The sequence below is a fragment of the Manacus candei genome, unplaced genomic scaffold, assembly GCF_025592945.1.
Source record: "Manacus candei isolate 608988 ecotype Guabito, Panama unplaced genomic scaffold, ASM2559294v1 h1tg000048l, whole genome shotgun sequence".
Taxonomy (NCBI): domain Eukaryota; kingdom Metazoa; phylum Chordata; class Aves; order Passeriformes; family Pipridae; genus Manacus; species Manacus candei.
The window spans coordinates 7,655,784-7,676,512 of NW_026138096.1; positions in this window are offsets into that span (position 1 = coordinate 7,655,784).

A 20,729-nucleotide genomic window follows, 5' to 3' on the forward strand; every position below is an offset into this window, starting at 1 on the left:
TCTTCTCCAGGCTGAACAAGCCAAGTGACCTCAGCTGCTCCTCACACGGTTTTCCCTCCAGGCTCTTCACCATCCTCGTGGCCCTCCTTTGGACAATCTCTAACAGTTTCATATCCTTCTTATATGTGGTTCCCAAAACTGCTCACAATATTCAAGGTGAGGCCGCCCCAGTGCAGAGCAGAGTAGGACAATCCCCTCCCTCAACTGGCTCGTGATGCTGTGCCTGATGTCCCCTAGGACATGGTTGGCCCTCCTGGCTGCCAGGGTACACTGAAAATTTTATTTTGAAAATTTTGAAATTTTGAAAATTTTGAAATTTTTATTTGAAAAATTATTTGAAAAATATTATCTGGACAATTTTCAGATTGATAATTTCTGGCTTTCTGCTTGAGAATTATTTCCTTTTTAAACTAAGCTTAACAGAGTAAAATATATTACATAGTCTGTTCATGGGACTGCAGAGTGGGAGCAGCTCTTGTGTTAAAGATATTTAGGCACATCTCCAACAGAACATTACAACCCCAAAAAAATCTTTGCTTCTCTTATTTCCCTCAAGCACAAAGCATGGGTCATACAGATGCTAGCCCAAGGGCACCTGAAAACTGGAAGTACAGACCAGGACTGGGACTACACAGCACCTGCACAACAGCCTTCAGTGGTGATTTCACTGGTGTGCCCCAAGTTGCAGTGGTGGGTATGAGGAATCCATGGGATGAGCGTGAAAAGTGACATTTGGGCGAAAGCTGGAACATGCTGGCTCCCCAGCTGCCCTGGGGGACCATTCATGAGGAAAGCAGAAAGAATTTATAGCTTCTTTTCTATAATAAAGCTGAACACAATGGATTTTTTTTCAAGATTCCCACCAGCTAAAAAACATCAAAGCGCTGTTACTGAGATTTCATTTTTTCATCTTGATAGCACATGTTTTGATACTATAAATATTTCTGTGGGATTGGGAGAAAAGCTCAAGCCTTTACCTCTAAGCCTCTTCACTGCTTGGTATCTCCTTGGTTCTTAAATCTAATACTCTGTCACAGCAGAAAACTTTCTTCCCTCACTAAAGATAACAGATCCTGTCATTTCTCCTGGAGACACTTTTATGTTTTCTCACAGCCTGCCCTCTAAATCATGGTAAAAATCTCCCCGCAAGGTGCCATCTTGTCTTCCATCAAATCCTCTTTTATGCTTTACCTCTGCCACGAATCCCAGGAAGTGCCACTGGCCGGCAGAGCCTGGGGAGGAATCTGGCTGGGGCTTCGGGCGGCATGCAAATGTGTTTGTCACACCAGTATCTCCCTGCCTCACACCTCCGGATGAGTCCCCCCCTCCTGAGCCTGCAGTAATCCCAAGCTGAGATAGCTCGAGGGCAGGGGCTGTGTTTGCACTTGTTGGCACAGCACCACAAGGCTGGAGTGTTGATGGAGGCCTCCGGGCAGATGTGATGAATTAATAAAGACAAACTACCTAAAGCTGATCTCATTCTCCCCCCACTCTGATATATGAGCTATTCATAGAGCAAGCCTCTTATTCTTTTCCTCACAATGTAAAGCTCTTGGGACGTGTCAGAGTAACCAGATTAAGAAATGAAGTCTGCATTTGTTCCCTGAACAGGTCTCACCTACGTTGGTAGCAGCAAATAATCACAATTGTTCCTTCTTCCATTTTCCCCACCAGTAATTTTAGGAATAATTTCCTTGTCGGGAACTCCAAATCCTGCGGTTCCCATCTGTCAGGGTATGGATTGCCTGAAGTCATTTTAGAACCCAAAAATCTTGCATTTCAGCACAACACTAAGGCTCGGCTCACATCCAAGTCTGACTTTTCCATACAACTCTCAGGGAGATCTGCACTGTCAGAACTACTTACTGCTTTTTGGATGAGATGTTGAACCGGGGTCATATCTTTCCGCATCTCTGCAGGAGCTGAGTAGCATTTAAAAAATCCCATGGCGATATTCAGGAAGGGTTAGTGTTAGATGAGCTATCCTTGGCTTGCACTGTCCCTATCCACCCTCCTGCACACACAGCTTTGGGGAAAAAAGCTGCGTTCCAAGCTGTGCTTGAGCTATTTCAGGGTACACAAGAGTTGCAACTTTAACTAGTTTGGGAAGTCCACAGGGATGTCTTGAGTACTCTGCAGCAACCAGACAAATATATAGGCACACGAATGGGCTTTGAACTGGAGGGGAACAAACCACTACCTTCCCAAGCTTCCCAGTCTAGAACAGACTTTAGAGTCCAGGGGTCTCTTCTAACACAAGTGGCCTAGGAAGGTAAAGAGAAGATCTCTCAGCTGAGAAGCAATGCACTGTTAGCCAGGTTCCTGGCAAAGGCTGCTTGGAAAATAAAGGAAGTGAGATTGCTAACACTGGAAGTTTATTGTTGACCCTTTTTTTTCACCAAAAGATGTTTATTATCCAAAGTCTGTAGAAGGGCTCCCAAACTTCAGAAATCAGAAGACTCACATTCAGAGGGCTCCAGATCCATTCTCTGCTCTAGGAATCAACTCCTCCACAGCTAGGAGACTGATCCAGGATGACTTTTATGACACTGATACTTGGATCTCATTGATAATCAATATTCTGACATTATAATCTCTATGATTTAATGCTGTAAAGTTGGATCCACCTTCATATATTTATGTTTGAAAACTGCCTCTCTAACCTGGGATCATGTTTATGAGAGATTTGCGAGCTGACAGATATGACTTTTCCTTTTTGCAATTTTTTTCTCCTTTCTACAGTGACAGTGCTACAAATTGCAAACTGATTAGTGCAGTACTACCCTGATGCTGCACTAGCTGTGACTGCACGGTTTCCAGCTAAAAGCTTACTCATGTCTGCCTTCAAAATATCTTGTAAATTAATTCCTCATTTGTGATCAAGGGATGTTTTTAGACTGAGGCCAAAGACAAATAAGCAATTAATATTCCTTAAGTATCATTAGTGGCCATAGTCTTGGCTGAAATCCTGGAACACAGACCAGAACCACCACTGTTAAAATCATGACTAGAGTAGGAGTAACCGAGTCAAAAATCAGTGATCAGAGCTGGGACAGACTCCCACCCTTAGGAGGTCTATAACTTGATCTAGGCAGGGATCAATTCTAACACACACTCATGAACAGATTAGAATCCCCAAGTCCTCAAGCTCATCTGGCTTTCTAGAGGGATACACAGGGTAGAATGGGTTACCTGTTCCTTGGAGAACTTTTTTAACTGTGACCAAAAAAGTGTAAATCTACAACACTCAAACCTATGTTAGTCTTCTTATTTACTAAGTTACAGTTAGTAGTAGTAACTACTGTCAACCTGTGTTAGCACCCCTAATGCCTTGTAGGACACGTCCCACACAGGAGGTGATTGCCTTCCTATGCTCTGACATCCAGTCTCAGTTTCTAAGCAATGTGTCCTCTCATTTCTATCACCCAGGGAAATATCTTGGCTTTCTTCCACACTCATCCTCCTGGTTATGCTATTGTGTTTCATTGCACACTGTTGTAAATCACATGTGTGCAGAAAGATAGTGTCCAGGGTCGAGATACCCACCTGGTTTTAGGCAGACAAATGCAGGGTAGCTCTGCTTTAATGCTGTTCATTCCCTGTCCACTTCCAACAACTGCTAGAATACACAAGGCAGTTGAGTATCTCATGCCCCAGCAATATCAAACTCATCCTATAAAGCACAATGGAAGTTCTGCAGCTCTAAGATTATGCAGAATGCACTTTAAGAGAGCAGAGAACAGACCAATCCTGTTGAGGACATTTTTCTGCACAAGGAGCTTCAGAAGAAATATGGTGAATGCAGAGTCTGGCCAGAATTAGAAAATGCTGCAAAATCTTCCTCTCAATAAAAGCCTTTCAATAATGAGAAACCTCCCAGGAGGTTGAGATGCTGAAATGTTCCGCTGAAATGTTCCACTGAAATGCTTCTTTTTCTCCTGAATTTCTGATCTTCATATCCACCCACTTAAAAAGCAACAAAAATCCCTACCATGGGAGGAAAAAAAAGTGTATTCTAAGGGGGTGAGGATGTAGAAGGAAAACAAATATGCCACGGTGACAGGTGTATTAAAAAACTCTGAAACAGATGGCCTTTCAGTACCTAAAGGTACTTCTTAGCAGGACCTCCTGAGGCAGAAAAAAGGGGTTATGTTTTTAAACTAAAAGAGGGTAGAATTTGATTAAATATAAGGAAGAAATTTTTTTTATGAGGATGGTGAAACACTGGCAGAAGTTGTCCAGAGAGGTGGTAGATGCCTCATCCCTGGAAACATTCGAGGTCAGGTTGGACAGGCCTCTGAGCAAATTGATCTAGTGGAGGATGTCCCTGCTTATTGCAGGGAGGTTGGGATAGATGGCCTTTAAATGTCCCTTCCAACACTCTGATGCTATGATTCCATGAACTACGAAGTGTTGCTCACTTTGTCATGTCCCACTGCCATGACTTCTGTGGATTACTGGTTTAAGAAATTTAAACCTCAGCAAACCAAGAAAAACAGGATTTTCACTGTTATGTTGGAACCCAGAACAGTCAGGAAGTCATAAGCCTGTCTGAGAGGTGAATCTGCCTGCCAAAACAGATGAACACTTCCAAAATTCAGCACGGCCTGAGTGGGAGTTGGACAGGTGCTTATACAATTTTAATAGTTTGAAACAGTGCTTATGCTTAAAAGCAGGAGCAGGTTATTTGCAGTGCAGCCAAATTTTCAAGGTGAAGAGGAAGAGAACTCACAGAAGATATTTTACTAGGTGCTTAGAGATGCACATAGGACAGTGTGGCAGTTGAGATAAAGAGATATCTGTCAGCCAAGGTCTTCCTTTTCTTACTTTGCCTCTGGTCCTTTCTTATGCTGCTCTTTTCTCTTATACAACTTCTGCAGTAATTACTCATTCTCGCTTTTAGGTCTTTGTCCCCATTTGACATTTTTTGTTCTCTCAGCCCCTGATATTCCCCTGCAATCCAATGCTCAGCTGCAGTGTGTGAATGCTGACCCTGGTGTGGGCACTCAGCTCTCTGAGTACAGTTTAACAACCCTCCAAAGAAATAGTTCCTTGTGCACCTCTCCACTCCCTTATCCCTCTGCCAGGATGCTACTGTTCTGTAGGAAGATGGCTGGAACAAACACATTGGCTTCTCATCCCCTTGCAGTTGATAGTCTGGCATCCTATGCCACAGTGGATCACAGGGTGTGTTGTAAAGGGCACTGTGGAGTGTCACTGAATGACTGCACTTGTCCCATCTGCCAGAATTAGCATCAGCTCAGCTGGCTTGCTGCTCCAAACACAGCTAGTGCAGACTGTAAACAAAGATTGAGATGAATATAAAACAAAGAGAGACTCCTGTTTTTAAAAGTCATGTAACCACCCTGAGAGCTTCAGACGTGCATGGAAGTCTTTCAAAATATTGTAGAGATAAAGGGTATAACAGGTTCCCTGAGATAGTCAATAAATCAGTATGGGTACTGGGATTGTGATGAGTCAGTGTTTAACAGCTATTTGGGGACAGACATACACTTTTAAAAAGAGGAATATTACAGGCAAGGTGAGGGCTGAGAGAAAAAGCTGCCCAATCCATCTCCCGAAAAATAACAGCTGGCTTCAAGTTGAGCCCTCAGCCATCAGCAGGAGACTGTACAAGTGCTGTGAAGGCCTGACTAAAGGTTTTCCACCTTTTTTCACTCTGAAGCCCATTTTGCCTTTTCTAGGACTTTCTACATAATTTTAGGAATACGGGAAAGACAAGGCAGTAACCACCTAGTTATTTCTCTTCATTGCTTCTGGGTGAGGAGTCTGCACCTGGGACAACCACCCTATCCCCAGGAACGTGGGCAGTCCACAGTACCAGCCTGCATTATTTTAACTGCTTTGTTTGAATCTGTGATAATGCACTAACTACTTCTCATCTCCACATCCCAAAAAAAGCAAAGAGCAAGGCAGAGCTCTCAGTTGCATAAATATTTTTCTCTTGCCAAGGAATCTTCTCTGGGCAAGCATCCTGCATTTTTATCCAGGAAAGCAGCATCCTCTCTTCAGAAAACAGGTATGTTTCCCACTACATTCTGGAACTTGTATCAGGAGGGAGAAAAAGGAGATTATGTGAGAGTTGAAAGATCCAATTTTGCAAAGCATAAACTCCTGCAATTTCTATGCTAATGGTGCACCTGTGATAAGCTGATGTTGTTAACATGAACAACCTCTCAAGAGTTACTGTTTAACCTAATATGACCCTGAATCACTATGGGGCAGTGGGTTCACATCTAGGACATGTGGCTGTTATATGAAGAGATTTTTTAGTAAGCAATTTGAAATAAATATTTTTCAAGATTTAAAAAAATTCTAGTGGATTTGTATCAACTTTGAAATATAGTTGAGGCAAGTAAAGGTTTTCTAGTAACATTAGATGAAGTATCCTTTTGACAAAGAGGTACCAGGGTTTTCTAGAGTGTTTGAAAAAGCCTGCACTATGCACAGCAGATAAACGTGGCTGCAGCGTCCTGGGTTGTTAAAGCTGAATTACAACTTTTATTGTGATCCTCACTTAACCTCTCCAATTGCTAATTTTTTCCTACACTGTTCCAGAACAGAAGTTAATTTAGGCAAAGCACTTGAAACAGAATTTATGAACTGGTGTGAGAACAAAACAAGCCTACCATTCCCCATTGGCTCCAGTGGGTTTTTTTGAGCCTGAAATGCTCCCACTTGGCTCAGCTGTTTTTGTCTTTAAATTTGAATGGTTTTGAGTCAAAAGCAAAGAACATCTGTTTGGCTGTTTTAAAGCTAGAAGTATTTAACATTTTTCTCTTGATGTGCACAATTTGATTCACTGCCCTGCTGTGTGGATGTTACTGGAGGGGCTTTATGCATGATTTAGAAGCCAGATCGGTGATGCAGGACACCCAGGATGGCCAGTGGCAGACAAAATGATGTTGGGCTGGGGCAGGGCCAGGGCCAGGAGCCACAGCTCCCTCACAGAAGCATTTGGGGGAGGCAGTGGCTGTCGGCTCCCAGTTCAAATCGAGTTCTGAGCTCAGCAAGAGCTCCTGCCTTCCAGAGAGGCAAAGTACCACCCATTAGCCAACCAGGAGCAGCACCTTGTTTCCTTGAGAGACAGGTTCCAAGCCAGGTTTGTGCAGGAATACATACCCTCTTGTTGAGGACAGAAAAATGAAGCACTTCCAGACCAGTGGTGTAACCCTCTTTATCTTGAACTTCAGGAATGCCTCTCCTCATCATTATCACTTAGACCTGCAAAGCTGCTTTTCTGCTTCAGGCTTGCTGAAAAGCAAACAAACAAACAAATAAATAAAAGCATGTGCATATTCTGAAATCTAAAACTTCTGAAAGAGAAGAAAATTTTTGCTAAAATAGTCAACTATTTTATTTATTGGAGGAAGTGTCAAATGTATGCTTTTTAAAGGCTGTAATTAAGCAGAGTCAGGAGTTATTAGATTATTCAAAAAGTCTGCTACTTCCCATTAACTAATAGGAACTACCAAAACAAAGAGGGGTTTTTTTTATAGACCAGACCTAGATCTAAGTGTAAAACTATCTTGGAAAGCAAAGGCTCATACTATACTTAGAGATCTCACATTCATGCTATAGAATTCCCTACTTGGCTGTTAATTCTTCCAAGCTGGAGTTGAAAATTGCCTCTTTCCAAACACTGAAATTAACAGAGGATTAAATTGTCACCTTTTGCATAAAAATGGGCTTGGAAGATTGATTATGCCATGAGTCACATTTTATCTTGAGATCAGCTATTTAAATTTCGTGCAGGTTGCACTTTTTTTGCTAGCATTTTTTATCTAGGTGGAAAAGAGACTGGATATTGTGTAGGGGGTATTTCTGAATCAGTGAATTACGGCTCTTCTGTCTTCTAACCAGTGTTAAATTGCAAATGTCACTGGAGAAAAAGAGGAGGGTATAAAGTAGCAGAAATCTTAACTCTTCAGAATAAAGAAAATATTGTCTTTAGACCCCATGTTCATCTGAGACAGACAAATGTTAAAAAAATACCTTTATTGCACCAGCAAAAAAGAAAAAGCCGTAAGGAAATGTTTGGATGCTGTTCATGTCACACCATACTATGTTGGCATTTCCATTTGACACGCAGACTTGTCAGCTTTGAGCGTAGCTGTGAACTGCAGATGCTTTTAAAATACGGTATAGAGGAAAGTAGATTCCCATTCAAAATAGAACCTGTGCTGAGTGGCTATTCCAGGTCTGAAAAGGACTGAGATTTGCTAGTCATACAATTTTCCAGCTGTGCTAACACTGAAGGAGAGGGAGAATACTGAGGTGCTCTCTGTCCTTTATCTTTCAAGATGGTTTTGAAACCTCCAAAACAGAAGTGTTTCCTCTGTTTCTAGAGACCAGCTGTTCAACAAGAGGTGGGAAATGGAGGAAGCAACAGACAAGCAGCTTTGAAATCTGCTCATATTGGCATGGCTGAATTGCATTAACTCATCACATGGCTGAAAGCATTTAAAATATAAGACAATTCACACAGGGCTTTCCCACCTGTGCATTTTTAAGTACATAAAAGAATATTAATTACAGTATATTTTTTCTGTCTCTCTGATGATTGATAGACATAAACCCAAGTGTGATTAGTGAGGGGCATCTTTGATCTCTGAGTAACAGACTTCCAGTGGCTGGGGCTCACCAGAGAATCAGAGAATAGTCTAGGTTGGAAGTGACTTTAAAGTCACCACATCACAATCCGACAGCCTCCCTCAAAGGCACCTGTACTTACGACAGACTCAGACCACTGCCTGGAAATCCTCCTCCATATGTGCTTTTACATGTCCTCATTGCTAAGTGTATTTTAGTACCTTGCATTCACATGCTGGGCTAACATCACGTAAAATTTTCATATAAGCATTTTTATTCCTCCTCTACTCTTAAGAGGGGGAATGTGATGTTTGGGGAGCCTTTTTAGCTAAATGAATGATGTTTCTGTGTCAGAGAAATCAGGCCAAAACCGACCTTCCAGTTGGCTCTAAGCCACCTAAGCAACCTTCCCTGCATCTGCATCTTGCTCGTCAGCACCAGCTTCCACATCGTTCTCCTTAATCTTCCATCCAGCCCTGTCTACAAGTTGTCTTTCTCCATTAAGTCTGATCTCTAGTTATGGACAGAAAGACAGGAGGTGCAGTGCCACGTGGGATTGCTGCTCACCACTGTCCATATTCGTGAGCTGCAGTACCCTGATGTACCAAGTATATCATATAACTACAGAGGAGCTTCTGGACTCACACTGGATGTCTGCTGAGGCCTGTACTTAGCACACTTTGTTATAGCCATCTAATGAGTTGGAGATTGAAAGTGACCCTAAGTTTTCTCTAATTATCAGACTTGTTTTTATCCTTTCTGCACACCTGTTGTCCATCTGGGGCTAAGAGAAGTAAGTTCTCAGCTCTCTCGAGCTGAAAGACTTTGTTTACCCTTGTGGTAAAAAGCTCCACAGTGCCTCAGGAACAGTACTGTTAACTCCAGCCAACACCCCAGAGCAGTGGCACTTACAGCTCCCAGGCCAGGACAGGGAGCAGCTGGGAAATCATGACTGAGGCCTGGAGTTTGAGTATGGGAAGCCAGTGCTGAGAGCAAGAATCAGTTTGACATGCACGTGGGTGTTTTGAGTGGTTAAGGACACGCACTGCAGTGCTCTGTAGCCGCTGTGTTTCCTGAGGACCTGGGGCATTGTGCCAAGTATACAATAACCCTGTAGATCTGAGAGCAGGTTGTGTTTCAGAATGCTTTCCTCCATCTCCAGATCTCTTTACCAGCCAAAAGGGAAATGGGTATCTCTGGGCATCTTCCCAGAAGCCTCTGAGCTGACACCTTCATGCAGCAAAACTCCGTGGGTATATTCATGTCCTTTTCACCTTGGTATTTGCACTGCATTAAGTATTTGCCTCACCTTTGCTGATCCTTTGGATGCCCCTGGCCTTTTGTCTATTTACCAATGCAGGAAGTACCTAAGTAGGAACAAAACTGAGTTCAAGTCTGACACAGCAAAAGTATCTGGCAGATACTATTGGCTTTGGCTTTTTAACAGTCATTACTGTTAGTAAAAATGTTATGCTCTATAGGTATGTGTCCCTTCTGAATTTACACCTGAATTTAACCCTTCTTCACATTTCCAAAAGTCAGTCAGGCTGTTATTGAAACAATGGAATAAAATCACCAGACCTTGAACTATTCCTGTTTCTATTTAAAGGTGATAAAGAGTTGATTTTACATAAGATCCCATCAGCGTTCCTTAGTCAGCATGATTGTTCTGGACTTCCTGGCGTTCAGACAAACTGAGCAAATAAGGTTATTTAGGAGCTTAGAGCTGGGATGGATGGAAAGGGAAAGCAGACAATATGCTGCCACCTTTTGGTTAAAGAAATGAGAACAGTTATTATCTGGACAGATCTATCTAGTGGAAATTAAGACATCTATGCTTGTTTTCTGCAATAAAACCACCTGAAAGTCCATATGGTGCAAGATGTGTCCCTTCATGTTCTGAGCTGTTGCTATGAGCTTAGCTCACATATTTCACATTTGTTCAGTCTTGTTCGAGCTAATTAATAATTATCAATCAATAATTAATAACTTATCTCATTTAAAACATACAGGGTTGAGTTTTCTCTCCTAAAACTACTGCTTTGCATCACTAAACTGGTTTGAGGAACAGAGCTGCAGAAATAAAAGGTACAAAATCTCATGTATTAGTAGCTTGTAAAGGTAAGTGACTGCATGTTGTATCTCCTGTTGGGCTGTTTATATGGACACAGGTAATTAAAGCAGCCTGACACTTTTCATTACTAGGTTTGTTATCATTACTTTACAATTCTAGCCTTAACTGTTTGAATAAGATTTTCTGTGCTTGCTGACTGCTTGTTTAATAAAATATTGGTTCAGCTGCCTATGAGAATAAAAGATGGAAGAATGCCTATCCTAATAAAAGGAATGCAAGATTTCTCTGTTAAAAAGTTTGTGAATCTTCTAGTTTGATGCAGAGCCTCAAACTCTAACAGAGGAACTATCTGTATCAGAGACGTGCTTCTCACTGCTCCTGTGAGTCACAGCACAAATTTGGGCCAAGTGATAAGCCTTTGAAAATCCCAGTTTAAATATGTTCTGTAAAAACTTATGGGAGCTTTTGAGTTGAGGTTCATGAATGTTCTGTAACTCTCTGCTCCCATGAGCCAGAGGATCTTTAGATTTACTGCACATACAGATTCACTGAGTGTTCCCCATGCTCATGCACAAAAATCCATCAAACACTTGATTTCCTGTTTCTCAGTGTTGGCACTGAGTTCTCAGTCAGTTCTCCTGACATAAGGGTAATGTAAACGGGGCTCCTGTCTGCCTATACTGCAGAAGGGACAGGAATTCTCTAACCACCATCAAAGCTGTGTTGGTAGGCCTGTAATACCCTATTCCAGCAACACATGGGTTCTTGAGACCCGAAGCCCTTGATAGTCAGCAAGATCTTGCTTTGGGAGCTGAGGGTGCTGAGGATCCCTGGAGTGGAACACCAGGACAATATAATCTAAGGGTGTCTGCAGGTGAGATCACCTTACAGGACACTGCTCATGCAGCACTTGGGTGCAGCTCCCACCTGCAGTGGCCACAGTCACCCAGCCATGAGCAAAGCTGTGCAGCAGACCTGAACCTGGCCCTGGTGCCACACCTGCCACACCACACCATTGTGACACTTCACACATGGGTGCTTATGCAAAATGTCCCTGTCTCAGGAAAGACTCACAGACCTGTAATATATCAATGGTGTCACCCTACACTGTGTGCTGCACCACACTCCACTGCACCTTCAGGAGTTCTAGGCTCTCCTGCCAGTTGGAAAAGTATCCAGATGACCACAGACACGAAAAAAACCCTAGGAAACATCTTGCTGATGCACTCATCACTCACTGACAGTCCCAGCAGAGGCACTCAACAGCTCCACAGACACTGCCATATAAAAATCAAGAAGCTGAAGGAGACCTGCAAGAAGGCTGTTGGTAGAGATTTTGAGGCAAAACAACCCCTCCCCTATGTGTTATCACTTCTTCAAGGAGTTTAGCTTCATGACCCATCAGGAAAAGGAAGAGAGGAACTGATTTTATCTTTCTCTTTTTAAGGAGGGAAGTGGTACATTGATTTACAGTGCTTAGCCTCTCAGGGTGAGGGGCATCCTGTTACCTTTCACAGGTAACAATCTGCACCAGTGGTGGGAAACAGCAAGACACATCCTTCCAGAGCTAAATGAGGCCTCCTTTTCCTACCCGTAAATTTCCCTAAGCCCCTTGGCAACCAGAATTCCTTCCCTCCATCTCAGCACTCATAGTCCACACACCTCATAAACTGTTTTTAACCCATCTTTCAAAGGAAGTTTTTTTTATCCCTTTACCCTACAGGCTCAGCACCAGCACAGACACACAGCTGTACAAAGCAGTTACTGAAGCCACATCAGTTTAGACATAGAGGCATACCAGGACCACTGGGCCTGCTAGAAATACTTGCAGGGACAGCCTTTTTCTTTTTTTTTTTTTTTTGCTTTTCTCTTCTGCTGCCACTTTTCCATCATTTTTAGGGAAGTGTATCCAGTTTGTTCATATAGAGCTGTATGTAGCTCACAGTGCACAGAACGGACCGTGGTATGGAGATGAGTCAGGATTGTGTGATGAATCAGATCTTGTCCAGAGAATCCTGGCTCTTTTGTTGCAGAAAGTGAACACAATGACTGCAGGAGGAAAAAAGTGGTTGCAGACGAAGGCATTTGTATGCGGCTCAGAAGGACTGGATTCTATTTTTGTCTTTCTCACAGACTACTAAATTAGCCACTTAAAAACCCATTTTTCATGGCTGACCATGAACTGGGTGCAGGGTTTTGCTGAAAGCCTAAATTCTAATCTTGTGCTTTTATGGCTAAAAATGTAGCTTCAATATAATGCAATTAGCTGTAATGCTATTTTCTGCTTACATAATGACAATGTTATCAAAATACATTGAATTGTTTGTGAAACTCTCAGCTCCTACACTGTTTTGTACTGCTGAAGAGTGCATAACAAAATTGGTAAGTCTGCCTTCACAGCAGGATTTGAACAGTAAGTAGCAAGGCATGGAGTCCACACCAAGGATCAAAAAAGAACAAAATATTGAATAGCTCATTAAGTGACTACCATCCTTTCTGTCCACTGAATGGGCTTCTGTCATTAATTACTACCTTGCAATCAAATACAAGGGAAGGCAAAGTTCTGCAAACAACACAAATTCTGGCATTTTCTAACTTCAGAATGCTTGACTTTGCAGCCTTAAAAGCTTTTATATGATTTTTTTGTGTGGAATTTAAAGATAGGTTATGCAAAACAAAGCACTAAGAATGTAAGAGGAATCCTTGTAGATTAAAAGTGCATTAAGACCCTGATTATTGTGGATTAGTTTAAATCTATGCAAGCTACATCATAATACTGGAATTCTAAAAAGGTTTACAGAATTTTGAACTAGTTGAACCAAGCTGTAGCAAGGAAGTGCAACTACACTACAGTCAAACTGTAGCAAGGAAGTGCAACTCTGTGTACAAACAGACTTAAGGTAACAATGTGAGAGACATTTAAAGAGATAAAGTATGAATTAATATAGGGTTTTTTGCTATTTTAGCTAATTATTCCCTCTAGGACACTACACTGATGAAATCACACCTGTAGCTAACAGGTTTGACTGTGTCCCACACTTCTGCATATAAAGCTGACTTGGCCCTGGGTCTGTGATGCTGCAGTAGGTTGGTCTTGCAGCTTCTGCTCCATTTTCATCAGAACACGGGTTTTTGAGCTGTCAGTAACAGATCCTGCCTCTTCAATTCAAGCTGTAGGGGGTAAAACACAATCCCAGTACATCAGCTGAGAGGATCACACCTGTAAATCAGCTATCAGAACACTAGGAATTTTCAAGTTTATGGTTTTACACAGCAGATCCTTCCCTATGCCCTTGTTCATCCATCTTCATACCTCATGCAGCTGCCAGATACAGGCTTTCCAAAGAACTTTAAGTGAATTCACTTGATGCAATAATCCTGTCATCTCTGCACATGTGACTGAATTGCCCTCCCTGGATTCCTGCAAGCACTTCTGAAAAGCTGGTTCTGGAATCAATTTTGTAAAGGTTTGTATGTGAATGATCAGGACCTTTATAATTTCATCTGTGAACACTTTAACAGTGGAAAGACAAATAGCAAATGTTAGTAAAACAAGAAAAACTTAAATCCACCAGTTTTCGGGTTCAGCACCACCTCATTCTTGGCTGGGATCAGCTTTCCCTTTGCTTGCTCATTTCCTGTTCTGCATTTTCCCACCATGTTGTCAAATGTTCAATGAACTGTTTTATCTCTGCCCCACCAGCATCAGCATTTTAAAATGTTATTCCCCCAATTACTGTGGAAAGATTCTGTGTAGCCTGAAGGTTAGGAGGGTTAGGACTGGGATGTTTCTATTTAATTTTCAAGGCTTGCGTTTTAAGTGCTAGGATTAAACAGATCTTTGCATGGTACCTGGCAGCTTTGCATTGGCAGTTTCCAAAGAAGCTGGGTACCCAGTTCAGTGCTGGAGTTGCTTTCCTTGCTCTGTAGCACTTGATAAGTAATTAAGGTACAATTGCACTACCAAGCTCTTCACATGTTGGGGTACAATGTACTCCATTTAGTCACAGTAAACGACACACTCATCGTTACCTTATGAAACAGCACAGAATCAATGAGTCTGTTATCCCTGATGGTCAGACTGCTCCATGTTCAGTGCCTCCCTACTATGCCTGATCTCCTTCCCATTAAATTCAATGATGGTCTCCTAAGTAGGTTTTGAAGATATTTTAAGAAATAATGTGAAAAATTGCCATAATTACTTTTTCCAAAACATTTACTGAAATTATTCTTTTGTGTTCTGGGGATTTTGTTTTAATTTTTCTCCTTGTTCTGTCTTTCCTCTTTTTACTCTTCTCACTGCCCTCCTCCATCAATTTGAAAACCTAAGTCCATAATGTTGCCTTTAAAAAGGGCTTTGAGAGCTGTAGATCAAAAAATCCTCTATGAAAGTGTCAATACAACCCATTTCAGAACATCTTCCTTCAACCTAATTTACATCGCCCAACAGCAAGAAAGGGATTAACAGACTAAGCTGATTTAAACATCCCCTTCATTAATGCAACTGTAAATTGGGAAGAGTGCAACATTATTTTTATCTCCAGGTTTCTCCTCCTTGGTTTAGCCCAGTTAAATTTCAGAAGAGTTCAGTTAAATTCCAGAGGGTGGAATTGGAACAGGCTGCCCAGAGAAATTGTGGATGCCCTATCCCTGGAAGTGTTCAAGGCAAAGTTGGACAGGGCTCTGAACAACCTGGTCTACTGGAAGGTGTCCCTACCCATGGCAGGGGGGTGGAACTACATGATTTTGAATGTCCCTTCCAACCCAAACCATTCTATGATTCTGTGATTCTTTGAAGAGGGAAAAATATAGAGTAAAAATCACCAGTGAGATGCTGGAGAATCGAGTTAAAGACCTGCCTTGTCTAGTTTTCTTACCTGGCCCTAAGCATAGAATTCCATCTATCCTAGTCCTTAGCTGCCTCTTTGTTAAACAGGGTAACATATGTATGAATCTCACAAAATGGTGAGAATCCTTTTTATCAGGGATTGGGTCCATACAATCCAATGGCAATTAGAACCACACCAACTGATACAAGTAGCACATGTAAACCAGATTTATGCCTTTTGAGGCTCCCTGAAAATCTGTCCATCAGGACATCACCTCAGTTACTAGAAGACAGTAAAAGTCTTGCTAAAGTTATAATAATTTTTTAAAAAAAAAATAGAGCAAATACTCAGCACATCATAGTAATCCAAAATTAATGAAAAAGAAAAAATTTTTAATGAGTTAATTTGCTGGGTCTACAATGGATATGCAATATCAGTTTGCACAGAGAGTAGCAACATCTCAATAATTCATAAACAATCACATACAAATACTGTAAGTTTGCCTGCAAAACCTGCAGCTTTGTAAGTTCTTACTACAGTTCTGGAGGAAATCTAGCCATGCTGAGAAAAGAAAGTTTGGAAGGAGAGGTAATATGTTTTATTAGATGAAATCAGACCAAATACAAGGACTGTAATCATGAAAGCTTGTTTATTTTTTCAATTATATCTGATAAAATATAATTGTTTTTCTACAAGCCCAACCTTTCTTATAGATTACAGAAGTATTACTTTAAAAGTAAAGCATTTACAAGAAACACTTGTACAGCAAAGCCAATAAAGCCTAAGATAATTTACAAGTGAAAAAAATTAGAAGATTTATACTAATCTACACCGCACTCTACATAGCTCTAAAACTGTGTAGTGCACCAGTAATTTTCCCCTGCTTATTTGGATTTTTCTCACAGCAATTAAAATAGCAAAAATAAATTTTGAAGTGTCATTGTAAGAACATAAAAATGGGTTGAGAGAATTCACTGGCATAAAAAAACTTGAAAGGCTTCCAGTTAATTTTAAGAGACTATAGTTCAAGTTCACAGTATCCCTTAAACTAAGAGAAATGTTTTGATTTCAGCCAGACTCCTCAGTTATGTAAATCTTGTCATGGTCTTTAGAGGTCTCAGTAATTTTTTTCCTGCTGTAAACTGTGATTTTCAAAAAATACTCCAGTCCTTAAAGCCGTGTCTGAACTAATACCAGAGATCTCAACTTCCAGGCACTAACTGACATTCACACTTAATTTGGCCATTTGGCAGCATATGGGCATTTGGAATTTATTGTGGGTGAAATTGTATAATTTTTTGATTAATGATTTCCATCAAATGATATTGTGTGAATTCTCTGTATTTATGTTCAGAACTTAGGCAAATACTGCCATAAACAATCTCCCTTTTAATTATGAGAATAAGAAATACATCAGCAGTAACTCTGGAAAGCTCACTGTGTCAAGAGCTACCACTAAAAGCAGAAAATTTTGCCTGTGAGAGTTACTAACTTCTAAATTCAAGTACTTTTATCTTGTGTTGCTACCTATGTTGATACTAACCAGGACACAGAGCAAGCAGAGATGGGCTGTGAAATTCAGGTTCTCCGCTGATTCATAAATATGGAGTTTCATGCCCAGATACCTACAGCTCCTAAATCACACCTAGAACATCCAGCTGTATCACACACGGAGTATCTCAAACAGTGGAATAAGGCATATAACACATAATATTATAACACATAATACAACTATATGGTAAGACTTGGATACCACAATTCCCATCCAGATATTTTACTGTCCTTTCTGTGTCCCCTGGGCTTTTAAATCTTCTCAAGTGCTCAGTGCGGGATTTATGCCAAAAAAAATTCAGTTATCTTCTATTTTAATTTGTACAGTGACACAAAAAAATGGTCTTTTTTGAGAAAGCATGGGCTGGGCTGCCAGTCTGTCAGATGGTTTGAAAATTTGAGGATTAGGCCAACAAATACCTCAGGCTCAAGAACTCCAGGCATCAAGACAAGTGGGAACTGGCTGAGCATCAGCCCAGGAGAAGGACCAAGGAGTCATGGTCATGCCAGGCCACGCACAAGCCCATTTAGGCCAACAGTGCATTCTCACTGCAAATAAAGCCAACTGTACCTGGACTCCATCGAGAGAGGGGCACCAGGGAAGGTATTATCCCACAGTCATCAAAACAGAGAAATTAGGAGCAAAGAATTTTCACAGAGGCCAACAAATTCTACTCTAAGTGTTCATCCAGTTTGCACAGAAAGGAGAACCTTTTCATAAAAAGGGGTGTAGTCTAGCTGGGAAATTAGAAGGTAGCAATCCTTGCCAGAGCAATGAGCTTCTGGAATACTTTTCTACCTTCAGAAGCAGGATAAAACAATCAAGCCAGTTGCAACATGGAGCTTAATTGCTTATAGAAAGACTGATGTAATAACGTGGCACGTGACAGCAACTGGTCATGTAGGACATCTCATCCAATCCAACATTCCTGAATTCCACATGCATGTAGAGTGATAAAAAATGTAGGAAAATAAAAGAACGGTTTCTGAAACATAATAAAGAGGGAGAGAAAAGAGGAAAGAAACATGTGAGTGCTGGCAAACAAAGTCCCTGGAGGTAATGAAGAGGGAAGGAATCTTCCTTGAAAACTTGGTGACTTCCTTGTCAGAGATCCCAACATTGTCTCAACACGACCTGATGTCTTAACCTTTAATACCCCTCATTTCACAGCACAATTTCATTGTGATGGCTGCTGAAAGCATTATGCTTCTCTCAAAACAACAATATGATGTTTTATACAGTACATGCATGAGATGTCAAGTAACAGATGATCCTGAGTTAATTCCCTTGAATCCCTTACCTACAAAGCAAGGTCTTTCTAACATTTGGCCATATTATCATAAGCAGAGACAATTCAAAGCACCATGCATGAATAAATACACACCACAGCCGACACAAGAGGTTGCCACAAACAAGCTTTCCATTTGACAGGAGGAAGTGGGATAATCTGGTTTAGTTTGAGTAAATTCTCAGCCATTGTTTCCTTTCAGATCACATTCCTACAGCAAAGTTTTAAAATGGGTCAAATAAACTCCCACACAAAATGATACACCCACACAAATGCATGAACTCATAATAAGCAGCGGTTTAGGAATTGAATTAGTATAAAAATGTATAATTGTATAAATGTATTGACAGATGTTAACACTGACAGTAAATACCATTTTATAAAACCAACTACTGCTTAATGATTACTAATAATGTACCTTAGACCCAGTGACAAACCTCTGTTATCAGTTAACACAAAGGATATTAGCCTGTTACTACTACCAGTTATTCCATCAGTGCCCCTGACAGCTCTGAAGGTTTAACCCCACAGACAACTTATGTGCCAACTCGATACCACAGGATAAAATTTATCCTCTTATTACACTTTGAAAACCTAGGAAACTACACTTTAATATCATGTTGAATGTATTAAGGAGAGGTGGTGTTTAGAACACCAGCTACAAACATGAAAGTAAAAACAAAACTGCAGAAAAGCTCAGTTATTCAATCTTGATGGCAATGCTGGGGGGGCAGGAGGGTACATTATACAGAAATACACAATCTACTGCTTTGTCTGCCTTCCTGGGCTGGCCCCTGCCATCGTGGCATGAATCACAGCCTAAAGCCTTGCTGGCTCAGGCACTGCCACAGTTTCCATTGCAGGATGAGACACCAGTGGGAACTCAGTGCCACTGCTAATGCCAACGTTGTGTTCATTGCACAGGCCTCAGTGCTTCCCAAAATTCAGTAGAGCAGCTTCTTGTTCACTGAGAGCACAATGCCAACACAAATCTGAGACCTCTGCCTCTCAGTGTCCTACTCCTCGTTGTGGGTGCCCAGCTGAGATGCCATCCTGCTTTCCCCCAAACCAGGACAGCTCCATGCTCTACCCCTGGAATGTCCTCCTGACTACACACGATTATCCTGAATCTGAGATGTGACAGGACTAATTCACCCCAGCGTACACAGGTACATCTTTCAAAAGGTAATGAGGTAAAACTGCAGGCCAGAAATTCATGGAACACTGGGTTTGGTGTGAGACAAAGTTGCACCTTTCTTAAAACAATTATAAAACTGGAATCAAAGAAATGAATCCTTGCCCATGTCTGGCTTTTATTCGAATACTGCTACAACTAAGTGAATCTAAGGTGTCTCCCCCTCATCTATTTTGTAGCTCCAACTCTTCTCAACAATTTAATGTTCAACATCGCCAACTTTGAGAAAGGGACCTGCAACTTAAGGGAGAAAACATCTGCAAATAGTTACATCTGCAAATAGTTATCTGTGAAAAGCAACATCCTCTGGGATATAAGGCATTCCAGAGAAATCAAGTATGCCTTTTCCAGCTCCAAGAATCCCTGAGGAATGAGAACTTTTTTATTACTCTGAAAATCACTACACAAGCTAAACAAAATCTAAATTAAAAAAAAAAAAAAAAGCTTTATTCTTTTCAAACAGAAAGTTAAGGTACAAGTAACTGTCAGGATACAAGCTCTTACAGCACTTTGTCTTATTCTGCACAGTGTCTGAAGCCCCTTCAGTTAACAGCTGATAGGGACAAATTTGCAGGTGATAGGACTGGAGCCAAATTGACAATGCAAAGCCTTCTATTCCAGATACATATCACAGAATAGGCTCCCCTTGCAAGTCACACTTCAGATAAGAGCACAGAAGTGATCAAAGTAGCTCAGATTGTGCACAGTACAGTGTTTTAACACTTGACAGTGTCCAAAAATAGATACCTCGAGGAAAGCACAGGAACAAAGAAAACATGTAATAACCCTTCCTCAGTTTCCATCAGCATTTGGCACTGCCTGGAAAAGCCAGTGCCTAATCCCACACAAACTTTACTGAAACAGAGCTACCCTGTCCAAAACGTCCAGTCCACCTGAACTGGTGGAGTTTGTGCCATCTCACAAACCAGGTTAAATCTCTTTTAGCTACTGCTTGAAGACAACCAGCTGAGCAAACATGTTCTCTGATTTACCTCCCTCAACTCGCCTATAAAAGGAGGTGGTTACTTTTCTCCTCACATTAGAAGGGGAGAATATCATTAGTTTTCCTTGTTTAATTAGATTTTTTTTTTAATTACCCTATATCATGGATTATACATTTTCAAAAGTAGCTGACAGCAGAAGGCAGAGCTAAGGGTGGAATATTAAACTGTGTCTCA